Genomic DNA, 24,179 nt, shown 5'->3' with positions numbered 1-24,179 from the left:
ACCCAAGAGAGAGCCTCTTTCAATTTGAAGTCTATTTGAATGCACACTAATGCATGAAAACATTTTTGGAGATATATTTTATATCTTTTTGTTTTTTTTCTGTTAATAATAATGGGGTGAAGTTCAGGATGAAAATAATTTTCATAACATTTTGCATACAAATGTTTTTATTCTTTCAATATAATTTCAATGTGTTTATGTATGAAAAGAGAAGCCAGATGATAAAATTAAAGTGTCCTTTCAAGACTGGACTCACCTGTCACCATCCTGATTAACCTTCAACTCAGTGCAAGTTCTCATTACCATTATATTATTCTGTCTTTACAACATAATGAAAAAAAAAATATTGTAACATATTCAAAAGTAGAACATTTTATATGTTATGCTGGGAAACCACAAAAGCAAAATGTGGGATAGATGTTGATAGAGACTGAAACAGTATAAATATTAATTATGACAGTATATTAAAGAGATAGGGCAAGACCTGGATGATTTAAAAGTATTTTAAAAATAGGGGAAAACTCTTTAGAAAGCCATCACCATTATAGATGAGTGCCACAGTACAGAGGAAGAAAGCAGAGTAAAATGATCATATCCTATTTAGATGAGGGGTCCTAACAAATGCTAGTCCTTCTTAAAAGTATTTAAACCACAAAACTGTCAAGAGAACTTACTATAGTCTGAGGGTCAGCACTGAAAGCAGATTAAATTTGGAAGCTATAAAAACTGTTGATGATTCTGGTTCCTTCTGCATCTCCAGGAACTGTGACAGTTGTCATTCTTGCACTGACAAGCCCCTGTCTCCAGGCACTGCCCTCTGCCCCCAGCCAAATACCCATCTCTGTGGCTAATCACTGATGTTGCTTGCACTGAGTCAGTCACCTTTTAGTAAAGTGGTCTTACATATACCCTTAACCCTCACCTGTGCCAAATTTTGGTAAAGGTGTCATGTGTGGCTTTAGCATTTTTCTAGGGTGGTTTTTCTCTAGATAATTTGAAACCTATATTTAGAACTGTAGAAAATGAGATTTTAAACAAAGTGAAAGCTAGCGTATTCCAGGATAGTTTAACTGACCCAGATAGCATCCCAATAGATGATGAAAGACATCTATTGAAAGCCAATTTCCAAATAGCCTCCTCAAATATGGTTTAAACTGATGTCTTCTCTTTCTCTTAAGTGGGGTCTTGGGCTGTGTTAATGAAGGACTTATGTCTGGGTTTTGGTGTGTAATCAGTACCTAGAAGAGGACCGTGTCCCTTTCTGATGTTGCATTTCAGGGAGGATATTCGTTCGAGGAGTGTTTGGAGAAATGACTGGGTTGGCCGTTGATCCAGAGACCATATAGCACAAGGACTACTCAAGGAAAATGAGCACTTACTCTGGGGGAAGAAATGTCTTGCTGACCTATATTTCAACAGAACATCCTCTAGAAGTAGTAGAAGAAGCTATTCAGCCTTTCTCTTAACAAAGAGAGCCAGTTGGGCACGCACTACAAGGAGAACGATTTCAGCTCAGAAGAGAATTCTGCAATGACCAGGGCTGTCTCAGGGGGTTATGGCTGCTGGAGGTGCTTAAATCGGGGCTGGCAAACTATTGGCCTGAGTTTCTTAATTGGGTAGCAGGGGGCAATGCATGTCTTTTAAACAATACTTTCCCCTTTTCAAAACTGTGTAATTTGCTGAACAGCTATTTGCTGACCCTGGGGATGCCAGACCCTGTACTAGTGCTATAAAACAAAGTGCTGAATAAAAAATGGACCTGGCAAAAGGTTTAGAAATCTAACTGGAGGAAATGACATATATAAGACTAAGTATGAAATGGTAGAAGTGGTGTAATAACAGTATAAACGAAGTCCCAGGAGGACCCAGGGAATGGTAGTTAGTGAAGTCATCAAGTATTTATTACACACCTATCGTGTTAGTGACAGGGATTTTCACTATGTCCTGTGCTCAGAGTGTAATTGAGCCTTCTGGTCCCAGTGACTGTTGGTGTGGGGTGGGAGGGCTTTGGAAATCCACAATCAACTCCATAATTTTCCTGCTTGTGATTGAACGTGCAAAAGCGTTATTGCTGAAGAGAAAAGCAAGGCGTTTCTGCCTCCTAATCATCTCTGAACCCGTGATAAAAATTCCTACTGCCTGCACAACTAAGTGATTAGGATAGACAGTCAGCCAACCATTACTTATTAGATGCCAAATATTTTCTAGTTGGTAGTGGGGATACAAAACACAAGGGACAAACATGTACCTTCAAGAAATTTATGGTCTTAGTTGGCAAAGTCAGTAATGATAGGAGATAAATAATCACTGAAAAGTTTAACAATCATTTATTGCACCACAATTGTACATTTGAACTTCCATTCTGACTTCCATCCCACATCTTTACAAATTATGTGTTAATTCAAAGAATGTGTGGTCACATTTTCATTGATGATCCATTTTTCTCCATGTGGTATCTCCACAAGATATCATCCCCATTACCCCAGAACTGAAGTATATAGATTCGGAAAGGCTGAAATGGTCATGCATAAGTTTCTGGGGTGTACAGTCTTCTTTTTACTCATTGATGGATTTTTGTGCCTTCTGTTTAGATTCTCAGCTTCTTGAGGATGGGGCTCTAGCTTGTTTCTTTGGGATCGTTGCTCAGAGCAGTGGCAGGCAATGGGTTTAGAGTTAGCCTCTCAACAAACTTACTTGTTCTTTTACCTGTAAGAACTATATTTTGAAAAGTTTAACATTCCTCCTTTGTTATTGGTGGGTTGGGTTCATTAGGTGATGGGCAGTTTGGATTTATTTTATAAAATTTCCATCTGGAAAACATCATTTTTACCTCCAAGCCTAGTTCTCTTCTGATAATAATTGCCTCTGTGATGCAATTTTGCTTAAAGTCATATGGATGTGTTTGTAGAAATCCATTCTTTACTTACTTGCACTGCTGGATTATCTAGAGTTAGGTGGTCGTGAAAAACTAAGGATGCATAGGAAAACTTCTTCCACAGGATCCGCAGCATGCATGCTATCTTTCTAGCATGGTGAATGTTAATGCTACCGTAACCCATTTACAGAGAGTTCTTAAACTGCCTTCACTTTTACTGCTGTTTCTCAATACCCACATGCCTGTGCATTTCCTGATTTTACAGAAGGGGTAGAAATGTCAGAGAGATAAAGTGATTTGTCTGAGATTCTATGGCTAACGAGGGGTTGAGCTGAGAGACCAGCAAGCGGGGTTCAGCTCTGAGCTCCCTCTAATGCCATCCATAAATAGTGATGTTAGTGTGTATACCCTCATGCTGTGGGATGTGCTCATGCCATGAATTCGGTAAGGAAGCACATTAGTAAATGGTAGCTGAGAACATTGTGGGAAGTGCCTCTTGATGCCAAGTTACAGCAACCTACGAAATGTGTTTTTGAAAAATGTATCTAATACCTTGAAAAATTCTGCTGTGTTTTACAACAAGAACATGACCCGATGTTTTACTTTTGTGCATTAGGCTGGGAAGCCTACGGAGGAGAATATAGCAATATGTTAACAATCTCTAGCGACTTGAACTGTATTTTGACAAATATCATAAGTAAAAATACATTTAATGTCTTGAAACTTCTAGATATTTACTCTCTTCTTTATATTTCTGCATCTGTGTTTTTAGTAAAGACTACATAAAATATCCAATGTTAGATTTCATGTGTAGATCTAGAGTTTATCCTGCCGATGACTGAAAGTGAGTTTTTTCTTTGAACTCTATCTGGATTCTGAATTATTTGAATAATACTTTATTTATCTTCTTAAATGACAATGGTAGCCACATATTTTTGTTAGGAGAAGTACTACAATTACCCCTCAGATAAAAGTATCTTTCTCTGTACAGTGCTGGGTCATAGGATATTAGAAATTTAGAATTCAAAAAGGCAAAATACGAAGAAATTTTAGAAAGTTGATTCTCATCCAACTTTTAGATTTTATGGAAGGAAAAAATTAAAACCTATAATGTAAGGTCACTTGCCAGAAGTTATGCATTTATAGTTTTCATATGATTATTATTTATAGTAATACAACTGTTAAATAAATTAAGCTATATCCAAGCTATAAAGTACAAGTAATGTCCCAGGATTAGGTTCAGTGAATAAATATATTTTTAAATTAATTAATTAATTAAATTTTTAAAAATGTTTATTTATTTTTGAGAGAGAGAGAGAGAGAACAGAGGAAAGGCAGAGGGAGAGGGAGACAAAGAATCAGAAGCAGGCTCCAGGCTCTGAGCTGTCAACACAGAGCCTGATGCGGGGCTCAAACTCATGAACTGTGAGATCATGACCTGAGCCGAAGTCAGATGCTTAACTGACCGAGCCATCCAGGCGCCCCATTTTTTTAAATTTAAATCCAAATTGTTAACATATAGTGTAATAATTGTTTCAGGAATAGAATTGAGTGATTCATCACTTACATATAACGCCCAGTGCTCATCCCAACACGAATAAATATTTCTCGAGAACCTCTGAATATGGCTCAGGTTTAACTAAAAGGAAATCTTCTGCTTTTTAATTGCCATTTTTGACTCTATTCTGAGCACTGTGCTGGAGGTATTTTATCAAATCCTCCAATTTGTGAATTGGGGCCTGAGATTTATACAGTGAATGCATTTTAATATCAATTGCAACAGCTGAGTAGCACCCACCTAAATGGCAATCCAGACTTCTAGAAAGAAGTTAAAAGGTAAACATTATAAATTCTTACCTGAAGTAAATTACTTTTTCTTTCATGATTAAGGACATCATGCATCCAAGTTCTAAATCAACCTCACAACAAGTTCAGAGGGTTCAAGTCAACAACCAATTGTAACAAGACTTGGCACAGAGCAATCTCACTTGATGGTGGCAACCTAGGAGAACATGATTAGAATCTGGACCTAAGAATTCCTTTTTTTGTGTCTGGGCCATTGGTTGCATGGAGGGAATGATGCCAGGAATCACTATGAAGGAATCTGTCTCCATGTCTCGAGGCAGTGGGCAGACTCTTGAGGTGCTGGGCATGGACTATCTATAAAGCAACACTTAACGACAAGGACAATGGACAATGGTGATATATGTATATATATATATATATATATATATATATATATGTATGTATATATATTGTATGTGTATATATACACGTGTGTATGTATATGTTATACATGTATATTATATACGTATATATAATTTATTTGTTTATAAACTTTATTTATTTATTTATTTTGAGAGAGAGAGGGAGCACAAGTAGGTGAGGGGCAGAAAGGAGGAGAGACAGAATCCCAGGCAGGCTTTGCACCATCAGTGCAGAGCCTGATGTGGGGCTTGAGCTCATGAACCACACGATAATATTCGGTTCCTCTGAGGGAAGGTTCAGTACAGTTCCTCTGAAGTAAGAGAGACTTTTGAAAAAAGAAGAGTGACTGGAATATTAGGCAGTAATGAAATTATGAGTTACTCACAAATGTGCTCTTGATTGACAAGATCTATTTATAACCTCAGGTTTGTAAAGAGAAAGAACATTCTACATGTGTGTATTTGTACACACTCATATGCCAGCATATTATTTTATGAGCAAGTGTAAAGGTGTGGATGAGAGCATACAAGATGGTAATGTGGGACGGGAGGAGAGCAGGTACTGGCAGCTACGGGTGTGAGGGGAAAGAAAAGATAAAGAAGGCTGAGCGTCATTAGCTCTCCCCCTTAACCTGATGCCTTTTTAACACAAACTAAACATAAGCTCTGAGTTTTTTCCCCTTAATATATAATATTTTCTTTCTTTTAAATTTTCTTGCACTACCCAGAACATTCTGAGCTCTCTGAAATTCAGCTAGGAATTCTACACATCCCAGTTACAATTTCCAAACCAAAAATTCCTCTCTAACTTGCAATTCCAATTTCACGTGCCCAAACAGGCTCTACCACATGCTGCATGTCAGGTGTGGGTGTGCTGGCCCCCTGTCCCTTGGCCAAGGGCCATTCTGATGCGGTCAGAGCTTAAGCTCTCAGTCATATCTGCTGAGAAAATCAGATGGAATGAAATCCTGCTTTGTGGCCCCTGATTTTCATTCAAGTAGGGCTCTAGCATGAAGGAGAAAAATGGGGATCTGATGAGAGATCTTACTTCAAGCTGCAATTGATTTCCTCCAGAATCGATGCTGCATTTGCAGAGTTGGGTAAAGCTGGGGTTGATAAGGGCCCCAAAGCTGATAGAGCTACTGAAAACTGGAACACATGAATGTTATAACGGGCTCTCATGACAAAGGATCAGATTTTTGTTTCTGAGGAGAATTTGCTAAGCTGTTTTAAGTGCTATTTTTTTAATGTTTATTTATTTATTTTGAGACAGAGAGAGAGGGAGAGAACAAGCAGGGAAGGGGCAGAGAGAGAGGGAGGGAGAGAATCATAAGCAGGCTCCACCCTGTCAGCCTAGAACCTGATGGAGGGCTTGAACTCATGAACCGTGAGACGATGACCTGAGCTGAAATCCGAGTCAGACGCTCAACCGACTGAGCCACCCAGGTGCCTCTAAGTGCTAATTTTTAAACATTATTTTTGACTCTGCAATATTGACTTGCTCTTCCATGATTGGGTTGAGCTGGTTCTGAACCTTATCTTCAGTCCTTCAGGCTTTCACTCCCTCCTCCAGTGGGTGTGGTTCTCTATCCCTGCCAACCGCAGGCGGCTAATTGTGGCACTTCATCAGGGTTTGTCCAAACTTGTAAGGCTTTGACAGTAGGGCCTTGAATCTGCTGGGGCTGGCTGCAGGTTGCTTTGTCCGTGGAGCTGTGTTGGTGGTGGTGGGGTGGGGTGACTTTTGTTTATGAATTATCTTTATTTTTGTGAGTCAATATTTTCTTTCCCTGAGTTTCATGTTTGCCATTATTCTGGGAACTTAAATTCTAATGTCAACAGCAGAGTAGGTGGGGCACCTGGGTGGCTCAGTTGGTTGAGTGTCCTACTTCAGCTCAGGTCATGATCTTGCCATTCGTGGGTTTGAACTTGCATCGGGCTCGCTGCTGTCAGTGCAGAACCCACTTCAGATACTCTGCCCTCTCTCTCTGCCCTTCCCCTGCTTGTGCTCTCTCAAAAATAAATAAAACATTTAAAAAACCCCACACAGAGTAGGCTTTTATTTGATACTCATTGATAGAATGAAATATTATTTCCTGAGGATTGAAATGTCTACTCATCTCATTTTTAACACATGATTTCTTAAGATACACAAATAATTTTGTGGCTAGTAATAAATTGAAGTATTCTCTGCACAGTGGATATAGCACTGATGTTGGGCTTGGAGATTTCTGTAAAGGACTTGTTCTCTTTAGAACAGAAATGTCCTGCTATGATGGTTTTAAGAGTGCCTTGTTTTTCATTCCTGGAAGGAAATAGCAGGAAAACAGTTTTTCTCATATATCTATGTAATAGAAATATTATTTATACATGACTATTATTTACATATATATAATAGTAGTGCTTTAAAGTCTTCAGAAAATGTTTTCTCCTTTGGGACTTAGGGGTTAGCCCATGAAGTTTTAAATTGCCATTGGATTAAGAATGTTTATAATCCAAATTTTTCCTTTGCTATCACTAATATGTTTTGGTTTAGGTACTTAGAGAACTGTGTGCTGTGATGATAAAATATTTCACAGAACATTTGCTAATGCACCCAATTGCTTACACATGTCACCTCAGCCCTGTTATGTAATCATGATTGTCCCAATTTTAAAGATGAGGAAATGGTGTTTGGGGAGTTTTGAGTGGCTTGTTTGACGTTACCCAGCTCGCAGGTGGTGCAGCCATTGGCATCTGTTCTCCCTGGTTCAGTGGTTATCATTTTCTTCAACTTTATTCTGCTTTATCTCCAAGCTATACTGAGAGCCTAGAATGGGGCACATTGTAGATCTGGGGTCTGTCTGGAGAGATTGACATGACACCTGAGAATACTGGGTATCTCCAAGCCATGCAAATACCTCTTTTCTCTCCGGCCAACTTGTGTAGGTTTTATGGTTTCTGTTCTTCCCACCCCTTAACTTTATGCACTGTCTAGTGTCTTGGCTCTTTTCTGTGAATATTCTTCTGCTCAGCCCAGCTTCTCTTGTGCTCTCAGTTCACATGTCTGGATTGATCTGGAACCCACACCACCCTCTCTGACTTTTACTTTTCTTTCCAGTTATACCAAGCGGTTGCATATTACAATATCAACTCAGACCCAGTCCTGAATAAGAACAGTGCTTTAAGAGGAGGAGGCATGTGGCTAAAGTAATGTACACAGCATCCCTATTGCCTTTCCACTCTGAAATAAAAATGATCAACCGACATGTGTTGAGTATTGTATACATAACCCTGTGCTTGCAAAAGGAAGGTTTGAGATGATTCAAAAACTCAGTTTTCTTTTGAAAAGCTCATCATTTCAAGAAGTATACAAAATGTTCTAATCAGAATTATATAAATAGCCTAAACATACATGGCAGCATGGATGATAAAGATGTTGTTTGTTGGCTATGAGGGAGGGACTAGGGACTAAGATAAATGTGTGATGGTTTAATCTTGATATTGAGACCAAGTATTGTGTAACTAGAAAGGCTCAATGCAGGCATGGGGACTGGAGATGATTTTTATTTGAGAGCACTGGCTGTCTGGGAGAGTTCTTTTTACCTTTTTTGGAGTTCTGAGCCAATTTGCCTGAAACATATGTTGCATTTATATTTTATCTTTAAGAATCACAGGGAAAAAATAAAGGAGTAAAAGCAGCACCAGCTTCTTAAAAGACCATTTTAAAGAGCTGGAATCAAACCGGTGAAGGTTAAGTATGTGTCTTATGTTACCAGTCATTCTAACTCAGCACTGTATCAGGTGCCACTGATGCACCAAGCGCGCTGACCCTCTCAGATGCCCTTTTCCTGCTCTGTGATTCCTCTGTGCACCTGGACCAGAGGAGTGGGAGCAATTAACCTGTCAGTGCCTCCCATCTTTCGCACATTATAATTTGCATGTGAACTGAAAAGAAGGAAATTGTGAAATTTTAAACTTAATTTTCCTAGAAGAGTGAATAGTGAAATGCCTCTCCTTCAGAGAATGTGGGTGGTGACATTCAGTTCTCACCAAAGAGTGTATCTTTTTCCCACTCCTTTATTTATAAGTGAGTCATTCTTTCAGGATTTATGGGAACTCTTCAGGCTGATGAGTAAAATAGTCTTTTCACAACAAATATGAACAAGGCAGGCAAGACATAATATCTACAATAGGCTTTCTTAAGCTTGACGCTATTGACATTTTGGGCTGGAGAATTCTTTGTTTGGGGGCCATCTTGTTCACTGTAGGATATTGAGTGGCATTGCTGGCTTCTACTCACTAGATGCCAGGAGCAGTCCCCAAGTTGTGACCATCCAAAGTGTCTTCAGCAGTAGCCACACGTTCCCTGGGGTAAAAGGAACAAAGACACACCTAGTTGAGAATTCCTGATCTGGAAATAATACATTATAAATAACGAACTTAGTAACAACTTAGTGGGGGAGGCCATTCCAGATGGTTACCTGACTTCACCGGGGAGTGCTGAGGACTCAGACTAAAGGATAGTAAGAGAGTATGATGGATGAACTCAATGAACAGAATGGGTGTTTTTTCATGGTTACTGTGTGATGACCAACTTGTTCTCCTAATTTCACGGAAGATTGTGGACCCTTCTTGGGGCTACCCAATGACTTAACTATAGGAAAAGAAAGCTAACTTTTTAAAACTTCTGAATCATTTTTTTTCAATGTTTATTTTGAGAGAGAGAAAGAGACAGAGCATGAGCAGGGGAGGGGCAGAGAGAGAGGAAGACACAGAATCCGAAGCAGGTTCCAGGCTCTGAGTTGTCAGCACAGAGGCCGACACAGAGCCCGACACAGGGCTTTAACTCAAGAACCGTGAGATCGTGACCTGAGCTGAAGTCAGATGCTTAACCCACTGAGCCACCCAGGCGCCCCAAGCTTCTGAATCTTGAATGGTGGATCAGATCCTCAAATTAAGAATAAAAAGAGACAATGAAATGACTCTTAATCATGACTTCAGAATAAACCCAACCTTTTCTAATGAAAATACTTCATCATTAGATTATAACTAATTAATGGCAAAAGAAGGGAACTAATGAGCAAGTGTAGAAAGTGGAAGGGTCTGTCCAAGGAGACAACAATAGGGCAACATTGGTAATCTTGCCAAGTGCAACTAAATAAAAATGTAGAAGTTACCCAATGCAATTCAAGACAGTGAAGGCAAAGGCTAGGTCAAGTCTAAAGACCATTCTGCCATTATGGACTCCATGCTTATTTCCCAGTTTGTCAGTCATTTCAGGAAAGGGGCATATTATCTATAGGACCTGACTCTGAGTAATAAATTCTTACCTGCAGGCTTTCTTAGATGAAAGACTTCCCTCCTTTCTGAGGCTGGGACATTCTAAACAAAGCCTATTGATTGGTTCCATAGACTGAAATGCTTTCTAATTCAAGGAGATGGGAAGACTATTGGCTGTTCTTCATTAGTACAGTCTAAAGAAGTTCAACTACCTACGAATTTATTTAGAGACAGCAGTGTTCTCGGAGCTGGCTTGGTTGTCTGACAGGCAGAAGCAGATGCTGCTGAGGTTGCTTATTTGGGAAGGTGAAGAGAATGATTCCATTTAAATTGTTGAGTGTATTCTCACTCATTAATGCTGTCCTTTATGCTTTTTTCATTAACATTGATGACAATAATGATTATTAGATATGAACAGTATTTCAGGGTTTCCAAAGGCCTTTCTCCTTTGGTCCCTGATTATTGGTGGTTACTCCAGCAGATTCTTAACTTTAAAGTCACTGAATGAATCTATTCACAGACACCTAAAAATCAACTTGACATGTATGCTCCATGACATTTCTTTCCCCTACCATGTAAATGCTACTTTGATCCTATTCCCAGCCCTACCAGTAGCTGGGGAACGCAAAGTGCTTTAAGATCCAAAAGTGAAAGGAACGTTCTAGAAGGAATGATGTTATTTTCTAAGCACAAGTTTCTAAACATTTCCATGCATATTTTCCCCGGTGTGATTTCTGTATTAACATGCAGTACTCTTGAATGGAAATGAAGTAAAGCTCTGTTAATATTTATGCTGTTTGTGAAAAACGGTAATGGCTGAATTCCCCGGGCACTTCACTTCATTTAGTGTATACTGATCCTTAAATTGCAAAGCAGGCTGGGTGAACGCTGGCTCTCAGGCCTGTACCTCCTGCTTAGCGGACTGCTTCAGAGATCTTTTCCAAGAAATCTCCCATCTTTGTCACTATTTCCTTCAAGGTGTTAAATAATTTTGGAAGTGGCAGTTGCAATAATATGTAAAAAAAAAAAAAGCTGATGGCTGGCAGTATTCAGCTTGCTTTTTTGTCCCTTTCATGGAAAGCTAAGAGTGGTTTGCACTGTGGGGGGAAGTGGAGGTTCAGACTTTATTTGGATTTAGTTGTGGCGTACTACCTGCTTAGAATAAAGACTTCTACCTGGGCAGAGCTTTTTGGAAGCCTTGCCCCGCAGTACCGGCGAAAGTCCGTCTGGCTTCAACTACACTAACATGTATTGCAATTCCTAAACTTTTCAGAGTACCTGTTCATTCTGAAGAGGAAGATAGGGTTTCTTTTTCTCCAAATGGTCAGTCCTGTAATTCATTCTTGTTCATCTGATAATAATGTCAGAATCATAATTTGCTGTTTTCTTCATTCAATGTATATTTCAAAGCTGTGTGCAGAGTATTTCATGTGTAGCTACAAAGTAGTCAAGAGAAGGACGGAAGATATAGTGTCACTTCAACAAGGTTAAAGGTCTGGTGATAGAGAAAGTCTTATGCTGATGTAAGCCCAATGTCAGGTGGAGAGCACCGCTGAGGGAGGGCAGCACCATCCAGCTCTGAGCGGGGGATCCAGGCTGAGGGATGCTTTGAGCTCCTTTTGGCAAATTTCAGAGCTATTGCATTTTAGACTTGACAGTGTGCAAGAAATATGTGTCATCCAGAGACTCTCTTTCCGTTTGCCTCTGGCTTGGAAAACAGATTGACCTCCACTAGTGGTGTCAGGAAAGCACGTGATAATAAATAAACAACCACGGTTTTGGAGGTGGCCTGGAAGTGCAGAGAAGAAAGTCATTGGGAACTGGTGTGGAATAAAATTCACAAAGGCTGATCTTTGGGAAGGCGCATTACGGAACCAGTTAGGGAATTAGAGTTGTGCCATCTGTTCACCCCTGATGTCCTCTAATAAGAGAAAACCTGTAAATTAAGGGGCCCTAAATGCTCGCTCAGAAAACATCCAAGCAATGGTGAAAAGGAGATCTAAGCAAAATCAGAGTGTTTGACTTAACAGAACAGGAATTTAGGACTGAAATAGGAAAATAGGACAAAACTGCATGCACACCAAATTGAACTAAGAAGCATTCATAACAAAAGTAAGTCTCAAAATCAAAGGCCTGTTTATGAAAGCTAGTCTGAAACACACCCTCAGCTGGTGACCACCTGAGATGCTTCTCTTCCAGCTTGGCTCCATCTGGTAAATTGTTCTGGGTTAAGAACAGAGTCCTGTAACATCAATAATCTTGAACTCTTTGGGCATTAGAGTTTAAAAGAGGAAACAAATTTTATTGAAAAATTATTAAACAAAATTAAATTTTAGAGTAGATTTGCAAGCCATGCTTCCTCTGGGCTAGCAGGTGCCTGGCACATGGGAAATCAGGATGGGCTTGCTGCATCCAAGTAGCAAAAGAGGTACTAAGCCAGGCAAATCTGCCGACATTGTGGGTTTTCCCCTAATACTAATTTCAAAAAATTTTAGAAGTCATTGCATTACAAATCTGATCAGTTTCAAGCTAAAATGGCAGGCACCAAAATAATCTTAGAAAATAAAGGAGTGACATCAACATATAAATTCTGATCAGAATGAGAGGAGCACACAGATATGCAATAAGGCAAGACATTTTTAAATGTTTTGTTAGATAAGGCTGGGGGTAAATCACATACATATTGTTTATATGGAATTAGTGCTTTGAGGAATCGGTATGTGTGAGGATCTAAGAGACGTATCAAGGTCTGTGGTTAATATATCCTTTCTTCCCATAAAATTATGTTGGCCAATCTGTCTCTCGCATTGGCAAAATAATGAGTGATTTTTATTTGCTCATTTTACATTATAATCATAACCTTTTCTTTTTTTAATGAGATCAGGGTCTTGAGAGAGCACAAGAGAAGGAAGAGGAAGAGGAGGAGGAAATAGGATAATTAGAAAGAAAAGGAGAAAATTAAGGAGGAAGGACAACAAGAAAACTAAATAAACAAGGTAGCTGTGATAGGAGGTTGCATTTACCCACGGCAAAGTCACTCGGGGGTTCCACCTTTTTCCCCGAGAGGTCCTTCAGCTTCTAAAGCAAGACTTGCCTGATTACAATAAAAAACACCGAATTGGGCTTCCAACATGGTTGGGAAGCTGAGGATGATTCTTTTCACTCAGTACAGTGCACCATTTGGCCTTCTTGATTTAGACCAGTGGGATTTTTGTCTACCTTCAAAGCCTTTAGTTTTCAGTGACCATCTCTCCTCGATTGTTTCTGATGTGATCAATTTTCACTCCTTTACTGTGCTGAGTAGGATTCTTAAAATGCTTCCTTGACATTTAGTGAAACATGTTTCTGTTTGGTAGTTCTGAGGTGCTACCTAAGTAGGAGTTTCAGGTCTGTAGGGACATAATTACGAGCGGCCAACAGTTGGGAGAGACTCTTTAAATTCTTTTGCTTCCATACCACTCACCCCAAAAGTTTTGAAAATCTGTCCATTCCTTGCCCATTTACAATGAGGCCTAAATTTTATAACATAGTTGTAAAGTATATGATTTTTGGCATATTTTAAATATTTTCATTTTAAGATAAAAGTATAACCACACTCCTTTTAGAGTAACAATCATACCTGGAAACTACAACAATTTGTTAATCACCATTTTCCATTTAAAAAATATCTGCTTTGACATATAGAGACTTTCCATAGCTTTTTTTTCCTCCATGAACTCCTATTTCTGTTTAACTTTTTGCACAGAACTTCAAGCCACATATCCATGCTTGAAACTCTTCTATTCTTTAGCCTTTCATAACTTTCTGTAATGACAATCTTTATATCACTTAAAAATATTTTTTTCTAAATTGGGTTCTCATTAGAATTATTGATCAAAACAACATAATTTATGTATTCAATGCTTAATGAACATGAAAACTAAAGTTATATTAAAATGCATGTCTTAATGAAATAGACTGGGCTTTAAAAAATCTCAGTAAGAGGCACCTGGGTGGCTCAGTCTGTTGAGCATCTGACTCCTGATTTTGGCTCAGGTCATGATCTCCCAATTCATGAGTTGGAGCCCCATGTCGGGCTCTGTGCTCATAGCACGGAGCCTGCTGGGGGATTCTCTCTTCCTGTCTCTCTGCCCCTCCCCAGCTTGTGCACACTCTCTCTTTCTCTCTCCTTCTCTCTCAAAATCAATAAATACACTTAAAAAAATCTCAATCATTTCATGTGTCTGGGGTGAATATTACTTATTGGTACAACAAGAAAAGTTTCAGTGTCAGTTCTAATTTTTATAGTTTTAGGTGCTGAGGAACACTTGTTCATATAAATGACTTGATAAAAAAATTTATTTATCCTCCCTTTCTGCCTTGTATTTAGTTTAAAAATTGTTATTGTTTCCTGTTGAGTAGACTCGTGTGCATTGGCTAGGCATCCTTAAAAAGCATTGTAGGTCTTCCAAGTTTGAATCAAGATTGCCATAAGTTTGAATTCTGATGTGGTGGTTCTTATTACAATGAAAAACCCCCTTTGTAGGTGATACTGTCCTGTTCTTTGTAGATCACTCCTTCAGGTCAGAAGGACCATTCTCAGCTGCTGGCAACATGGGCCACTGATGGCTCATGGCCGTACCCTTTGGTTGGAATTGTCCTCAGCTACTGGGACCTGGCTGGCCCCAGGTTAAGCATGCAGAGCTGCAGCCAATATCTGGCTGGTACAGAGGTACAAAGTCTTGCTTCACTTGGGGACAGATCTGCAGGGTCATCCCAGCTCCAGAGCTCCCTGTGGAAGTGACCTGAGGCTTTCGGAGTTACTGTACGGAGGGCTTACTTTCTGTTCTGCTGGATCCTGCCTCCCTCACTTTGCAGGCGCATTCCTGGGAACAACTCTCCTACTCCACTTGTCTCTCTCCATCTCCAAATCCATCCCCAGGAAACCCACCCTACAACATGCGTTTGTTAACTTGCACTTCAGGAGTGTGATTCTGCAGAAGGAAGTAAAAAAAAATCACTCTATTTTGGATGGAAATAATACAGTGGGCTTCTTTCACTTATTGTGGTTATTTCTGGTAGCATCTTTTTTTGTGGTGTTGGTGGTATGAAATATCTATATTTAACAGGAGGAAAGCTGTTGAAAAAATGACCCATCCTTAACAAATATGTTCCTTGATATTTTCCTAATGACCGAAAATATTTTGGTTATGTTTCGGATTATCTGTTTTCATTCTGATGTGAGAGGTAGGTTGAACTGGAGTGTGTTGTATACTCAAAATTAATAATTTCATAAACCTCAAATGTTAATTGCCCCAATAAAAGCTTTGTTGTTGTTGAAGACTTGGTTCCTAACAGGGAACATATATCCAAGTACACGTATTCCTCAGTAGCATGGAGTCTAGGGAAAAGCTAACTATAGTTCATGAATAATGCAGAATTTTGCTGTTTATGCCATTTCCATCTGTTGTGTGCATGATATTTATGATATTCACAAGATAAACTGATAGGAGTGTGTGATCTGCTAATATGTATATTTTTAAGCGCTTTAATGACTGTTTCTATGGAAGAATGATGTCATGTACTGACTCCAGGGATGGGGAAGATTAGGAAAGAAAATAGCAACACAAAAAATAAAGACACTTGTGCGCATCCAGGCATTTTATTTTTAAGTGAGCGATAACTTGATTCGTGCCTTACCAGTTCCAGGATCTCAGACTGCTTGCCAGCACTGGTTTCTGATGGCAAACAACAAGAATGGATTGGAGTACTGTGATTCTTCCTCCTGCTCACTGCTGACCAGCACTGCTTCTCAGTGACTATGTGTTGACTCAGCTGAATGAGGAGGGATTGCTTTTCACTTTTTTAATGTTTATTTATCTTTGAGAGAGAGAGAGAGCATGAGCAGGGGAGGGGCAGAGAGAGAGGGAGACACAGAATCCGAAGCAGGCTCCAGGCTGTAAACTGTCAGCACAGAGCCCGATGCGGGGCTCGAACTCATGAACTGTGAGATCATGACCTGAGCCAAAGTAGGACACTTAACCGACTGAGCCACCCAGGTGCCCCAGGAGGGATTGCTTTTATGTTGTTCAAATGATGTACTAACCTTGGAACTTACCTTAGAAATTAAAGTCTTAGTGAAATGAGTGTCCTTAGTGGAAACAACATGAAAACACATTTTTCTTCTCCATAAAGTAAAGGCAGTATCCTACCAAAGAGAATTGTGTTCTAGATGAACATTATCTAATTAAAAAAAAAACTAGACTCTCTTTTCTTTCTTTTTAAAGTTTATTTATTTTGAGAGAGAAAGGGTGGGGGGAGAGAGAGAGAGAGAGAGAGAGAGAGAGAGAGAGAGAATCCCAAGCAGGCTCTGCACTGTCAGCACAGAGCCCAATGTGGGGCTTGAACTCACAAACCGTGAGATCCTGACCTGAGCCAAAACCAAGAGTCAGATGCTTAACCAACTGGGCCACCCAGGTGCCCCTCTTTTCTTTCTTAAGGAAGAATATTGTCCAAATTGTTGTCCCTGTTATTTTTTTCCAGCCCAGATGTTTTTTGGTTATTTTGGTTCTCTGTTTCTTTTGGAGAAGGTTACTAAAATAACTAGAAGCCTGCCTTCCCTCATTTTTTGGATAATCACAGCAGTCTGGAAAGAGGTCAGTTTGCTTGTTTTCTTTGATGATTGTCTTCTGACAATTTTCCTGGGTTTAGAGGTTTAAGAGGTATAAGAAGGCTTCTTAGGAGTCTGAATTTGGCAAACGTGAATCCAAAATTGTGGTGAAGGTCTGTTTCTGAACATTTTGTCGAGTGTAGCTTTAATGAATTATTGGCATTTAGGTAGCTGGTGGGGCAATTTAGGATGACACAATGCCCCACATAATTCTTCTATACTGCCTTGAAATGACAGAAAATACTAATTCTTTTGGTCTAGCAACTTCCTCTTGGAAAAAGTAAACACCCGAGCGTGTGTTTGTGTGTGTGTGTGTGTGTGTGTGTGTGTGTGTGTGTGTATCTTGAATTTTTACTGGTGTGAGTCAGTTAAACGCCTTATAATCGTATGTGTGTGTGTGTTATTTTGAATTTTTACTACTGTGAATTAAACAACTTGTTTTCATCTTAACACCTAAGTGGGTTTGTGCTGTAACCTTTTTAGCAGCCACAGCAAAGTCTAAGGGCGCTGTTCATGGATCTCCAGCAAGTTAGCCCCGTGGGGTGGGGGGGGGGGCAGTAATCCTCACTGCCTCCAACAGGAGTGTGGCAGTCTCAGCTTGCCAGATACTCACTTTCCACTTTAAACATTTTTATAGACTCACTGGATCACGGAAGAACTTTAGGTGGATTTTTTCTGAAGGCTTCTTGGGGAAGAGATGGCAATATGCTGTCCTGTTTCTCTTTCTTTCTGAAGATCATTTTCTAATCCAGTATCACCCATGTGGGGAGGACACTTTCTATATGGGAAATTTAGTTCAGATCATCAGTTTCTTCCTAGGTCTTATAAATTCCTCCCTATTTGAAGGCAAATTGAGGTCACAGACCGTGTATTATACTTTGTCTCTCTCACAAATAGTATAGTATACAAATATAATGTCTAATGTCTTTGTATAATATCTCTAGGCACTTTTCATTAACTATGATAATAGTAACAGGTACTATTGAGAGTTTTTATTTTTTGTACCTTGTTTTCTGCCAGGCATTTCACATGCATCATCTCATGTAGTCATTCCATCAGTTCTGTAAGGTCGCTAATAGAAATTATCCCCATTTGGCCTGGGTGGCTCAGTCAGTTAAGCATCTGACTCTTGATCTTGGCTCAGGTCATGATCTCCTGGTTTGTGAGTTTGAGCACCATGTCAGGCTCTGTGCTGACAGCATGGAGTCTGCTTGAGATTCTCTGTCTCCCTCTCTCTCTGCCCTTCCCCTGCTCTCTCACACTCGCTAAAAAATAAATAAATAAACATTAAAAAAAAGAAATAATCCCCACTTTATAGATGGAGGTTAAATAACTCCAGTTAGCACACATGCACTTGTGCACACACACGTACACATAGACCAATACTGCAAGCCAAAGACCTTCTCTCAGTTTCTGCCGGCTCCATAAGCAGAAGGGAAGAAAGCTATTCTGTTACTGTCTTCACAATGGAGCTGGAGTGAGTGTATGCAGAGAAGGTGAATACTTCCAATCTGATTTGTATCAGTTTATCCTGAAGTGCAAAATCAACCTACCTTGCACTTAGACATTTGATTTTTTTTCTGTAGGACATGCTTACATTACCTAATTTATTGCCTCATGTTAATGTGACTTTAACTTTACACCTTGTGATACAACCAGTGGCTTTGTTGTGCTAAAAACAAATTTGTTCCTTCCTGTCCTCAGTTTTATTAGAAAGACACCTCTCCCCCAGATGAATAAAAACAATACTTGAGTCTACACCAACCAAATGGATGGTGTCATGCCCAACTTGTTCTCTTCCTATTCTATATCCCTGTGCTTTCCTGACCACTAAAATGAGGCATGGCCCAGGGAGGTGGTAGTTTTGCTGGGTGGAAAGTAAGGATGTTCTGTTCATCCAGGCCAAATCTTAACTGAGATATCTGAGATGGAAGGGTGGTGGGGGGAGCTGTGTGTCTCCCCAGAAAATAGAACTATGTTGGCCAAGAAAAAGCTCTTTGGGGACGGTCATAGTGTGACAAGATTGGCTCAAGTGAGTCAGGGGGCAGAGTGCTAAGAACAAAAAGTACCTACCTCCCACTTTACGTTGGTCCTATGGCACCTGAATTTGAAAGCTGAGTCCAATCTCATTTGTGGTTCTTGTTGCCATTGATTCAATTTGCCTTGTTCTAATTGAAAAGTTTTAATTGGAGCACACAATCAAAACCCTGCAAGACTCACTCATCTGTAGTACCTGACTATATGGCCTTTCCCACTGAGCACAGTTAAGCTGGTTGTTCTGACAGAAGCCACCTATCTAATTAAGTGAAAAGTGCACTGTAGGTAACAATTAAGCTTTAAATTAGCAGTTATTTCCAATTGCACAAAACTTAATGGGGGAGGGGCAAAAGGTCGCATTGAGTTAACTTGTATTTGCAAATTGGTGTCAAAACTGTGTTAATGGGGAGGAAAAAAATAAGAAATTGTAACCCAATTCCACAAGGAAAAAAAAATTAGCCTCCATGAAATGTACTTAAAAGCAAAGTGGAAGAATATTTAAAATCCATTATTTCAATAGAATTGTATGTCTTAATATAAGCATCTCAGATTTGAGAAATATAATAAATATGATTTAACTCCACTAATGTTCTCTCATTGGGCTCATTCTTCATGAAAATAAGTGAATTATGTCATATCTTTTCAGAGGTAATAGATGCATGCCACTAAATTAAAACTTGAGTATGTGAGAAGAGTCACCCAGTGCCTTTTTCCAGGGGTGAGGACTCCATAGTTGCTCTGATACCTTCCCAAAGTTATTTTTATTTTTTCTTATGAAAATTATACCAAAAATTTGCATATACATCATTCAATTTTGGATTTATAAATATGTACGCAAAAAGCAGATATTTTTTGGTCACCATCCAGACCTTTTGGGGGCTGCCTCGTTTCATTCGTAGTTGACACATTCTTGGGCAATGCAAACCAATTTTTTACAGTGCTCACTTACACAAAACAGAATCGAGAAGGCAAATATACTGCTATCAAAGGAAAGGAAAACGTGAATTATTTCACAGTGTCAAACCGAAGTAGAATTTGCTCTGTGCTTTGGATTATTTTAGCTGCAGCTCTTCAGAAGCATGCTGGACTGGGGCCTCCTATCTTACCTGTTCTGTCTCAGCCTTGGATACACATAGGGAAATCCTAATCTGGTTACGAGATAGCTATACTGAGATTGAAGGGATTTCAGGGAGGCTTGAGGCAATGTCTGGGTGAGTACTACCTCTGATGCTCTGACAAAGAGGCCCACTGGCTCTTTTCCTCATTCTCTACCTCTCAGATAATTTTGGACAGAGCAAGGAAAAAAAAAATATCAGCATTGCAGTATTTTGGCTCAAGAGTCCTTTTGTTGCCAGTGGTCAGAGTAATGCCATGAATTTGGAAATGGAGATTTTGCCAAATTGTCTATTCCTTAAGGATAGCACTGGCATTATAAGCAAAAAACAAGAACTCTAAAACCACTGGGATCAGACCTTTTCCAAGATGAGTTTGCCCTTACCAGGAAGGTTGTGAAGTCAGCAACAGTCATACTGCTGGGATGATAGAGTTTCATTCTGGGAAAACAGCTAAAAAATATTTTTTTTTCCTAATACAGCAAAATATAATGTGTGATAAAAAAGATTGTTTTTATGTAATTATAACAACAGGTTAGTGATGATTCTAGAAGTCTTGTGATTCCTCCTGTCGCCTGGCCATCACCCTCACACACCACATTCCCAGAACCTCTATGGAGTATCATAACCTTGCTTCTTGCTAATGAGACTCCTTTCCCCGTAGGTGAGTGAGAACAAGTCTTATCAGCATCCGCAGGCCCCTGCTAGTCAATATCGGTAGACTTGTAGGCTCCTTGGCCTGGCTGAGTACAACAGGGACCGTGATAGCTTTTTCTGGTGCACTGGCTTAGAGGAGGCACAGCTGTTACTATGTCACCGGTGACCAAAATAGGTGCTACTTTTGAGTGTACAGTCCTTACCTCTTTCTGGGTACTTGTCCCCCATGTCTTCAGCTTCAGGATCACAGCCATGTCAGTTTAATGTTTTTAAAAATATTTTCCCCCACTATCTTCTCTACTTTTTCTTACTTTTTCTTATGAATATACTCAATCACTCATCATTCAACCTCTGGACCATCCATGCAGAGTCCTCTAAACTCTTGCAAAACAATTAGATACATGTGTTCAAAAGAGATTTCATGGTCTGACCTGGAAGGGATGTTCAATGATACAACAGAAGATTTGAGATTGTGGAATTAACACCTCAGAGACCCTTCTGGAAGGATATGAAAAAGACAGTAGCTGTTTTTCTTTTTTTTGTACAATTAGACCATTTCCTCTGCTTTTCCCGTGAGCTGTATGTTTGCCAACATAATTTACTAACCCATTAGGTCTGGCTATTATTCTCTTTCCAACCCTCTCCATATTCTCTCTGTTTGTCAGTTTGGAAGATCTTAAAATAGACACAGGTTCAAAGGTTCCTAAGTAATATTTATTAGCATGGAGAGGTTGTCTGCTAGATCTGAAATTTCAGTGTTCGCACTTTAAACATTTTTGAGGAGACTCAATAAAGAAGACATTAGTCTTTTTTTTTTTTTTTTTAATGTTTGGTCTTCTCAATGCCGTTGTTTATATCTGCCCACATCTTCAAGTTGTCAGGATTGTTTTGAATTGCAGTGACACTCTCCAAATGTGGTTGGCAGTCCACCCACTTGGTGCTATCCACAAACAGTGAGTACACTCTCTGAATGTCATTAGTAAACATGAAGTCCGATTCATCAAGGAAAAAGCTGACAGAAGAGCCCGGTTGAAAAAAAAAAATCTCAAGTGAGAATTCAAAGATTTATGTTTGCCACCGACTAGTTGGCTGGTCGCTCATGTGTTTGTCTAGCCTTGCAATATTTCTAATGTATAATACAGGAATAGTGATTTCTCCCTAGAGTCTTAGAAAAATTCCTATTCAAGCCTTTCTTCTCAGTATTCTTTATTACATATAGCATTATGCTAGAAACTGAGAAGGATATCAACAAAAAAGTTTGCTACCCTCTAGGACTCTAAGACTGATCTATCTCTTTCTACCTTTATATACCAGTTAAAACACAGTGATGCTTCTTTACTTCTTTAGAGGATTTCATAGCTTTCAAAGCTATTATTTGTATGTGTACAAAAGCATATGTACATATATTCATGTATAAGTCATATATATATATGTACATATATATATATGCTGACACACATATACATGTGTGTATTTATAATTTCATTTAATCCTTATAGCAACCTTGTGACACAGAGAGTAATGACTCCACATCAGAAATGCAAACCCTGAGGCTACAAGGATATTAAATAAAATCACAAAAACTAGGATTTCAGCACAGGTCTCTGCATTCCAAGCCCCATGCTCTTTCTGTTGAAGCAGAAATTATTGTCCTAAGCCAGTGTAAAGATGAGTCCCCAAAGTGCCATATAACTGCTAAGTTATGTGGAAAGCTTCTTGGAGGAAGTGTGGCTTGAGGATTTGGCCAGTGCAGAAGGAAGGGGATCTCAGGCAAGGAGAAGAGCATGCAATAGGGTTTGAATGTGATTTAGGGAAAGAAGAAAGACACTTACTCAATGTTTTTACATGGAACTAGTAAGATCTAATGTTTTGGTACTTGGGGTGTGAATGCGAAGAGTGTGTGAGTTTGGATCTTTTCTAAAGGATTGGGTTACATGAGCTAGTGTAATATGGTGCAGGATGAAATTGGCACTTTAGGAGGATTGGGGGAGATTGTGGAATAGGTTACAGCATGGAGCCTGAGAGATGAGTTCTAGGACTTCTGCATCCTCCAGGCATGAAATGCCAATGGGCAGAGGTGGATAAATATAAGGACCCTTTTGAAGGACTTGGTAATCCATCAGCTAGTCTGGTGTTAAGGATTGGGATTCTAGGGACGCCTGGGTGGCTCAGTCAGTTGAATGTCTGACTTCGGCTCAGGTCATGATCTCCTGTTTCATGAGTTCAAGCCCCGCATCGGGCTCTGTGCTCACAGCTCAGAGCCTGGAACCTGCTTTGGGTTCTGTGTCTCCCTCTCTCTCTGCCCCTCCCCCACTCAAAGTTTCTCTCTCTCTCTCTCAAAAATAAATAAACATTAAAAAAATATTGGGATTCTACCTCTACCTAACTAGTTTTGTGACCTGGACAACTTGTTTTATCTTCACCAAGTCATAATAGTTCTTGCTTTATCAGGCTCTTTTGAAGATAAATGAAATAATACACACAAAGCTAATCTTAATTCAGACCTAGCATTTAGAAAACCCTCATTAACTGTTAGATATGTATTTGTAACTACTATTAAAGGTAAAATTGCAGAGGTAAGATTTAAAAAAATGACACATGATTATGAGTGTTTTAATTTTTTGAAGGAACAATGCTCTTAATAATGATGGTACTAGACTGTTCTAATAAGCAACCAATACCTGCCATCTCTGTGGATAATGTTTATTTCAATTTGAATGGGTGCCAAGGTAATAAAGTAGACAACTGCCTACACATGTTTACAAATCTTAAGAGATAGGTAATAGTGGAATAATAGTGTTTGTGTTCTTGAGCTGGTTCCTTGTATATCACAAGACCTTTGTCACTCTTGCGACATTTAGACAGAAGAGGGTAATTTGGGGCTTCAGTGAGGTAACTTTAGATTTAGAGTTTGGCAAAGAGTGAAGAGTAAGTGCTCTCCATTTGCACTGTGAGTTCAAACATGTGATCCCCATGGACAGGCTGAGGATGTCAGTTAGCTCTGTCAAAGACTGCAGGAGGAAGGCCTCAAGTAAGGGTAGGGAGGCTCCTCTCATCTCACAGGATCAGTGTTTTAGTGATTCTTTAAAGCGTTTCAATAAGCACATCACTCTGGCAGATTTTCCTCTCAATATATAAATAACAGTCCATTCCAGGAGCAATATTTAAAAAGTCCAAAAGGAGATGGAATTTACCAGGTGGAACGGAAATCGTCTCTGGTCTTCGGAAGGAGGAACTGAACTTACCCCCCTGCCCCCTGTCCCCACTCAGAAGAACGCTCTGTTCAATTTCAGCATGAATAGCCTGGCTGCCTACTGCAGTTCAGTCTCCTATGGCTTCCTAAAGGCAATCAGAGGAATAGGCTGCTGCCAACAGAATATAAT

The 24,179-nt window shown here is 39.5% G+C and overlaps 1 protein-coding gene across 6 annotated transcripts in view; it reads left to right on the top strand.

Annotated features, from left to right (window-relative positions):
- FGF14 (fibroblast growth factor 14) overlaps nucleotides 1–24,179 on the top strand; it is a 631,433-nt gene that overhangs the window by 182,570 nt on the left and 424,684 nt on the right. The gene's annotated exons all lie outside the window — the stretch shown is intronic.

Source organism: Panthera leo, chromosome A1, assembly GCF_018350215.1.
Source record: "Panthera leo isolate Ple1 chromosome A1, P.leo_Ple1_pat1.1, whole genome shotgun sequence".
Classification (NCBI taxonomy): domain Eukaryota; kingdom Metazoa; phylum Chordata; class Mammalia; order Carnivora; family Felidae; genus Panthera; species Panthera leo.
This window is presented reverse-complemented; position numbering and strand designations above follow the sequence as displayed.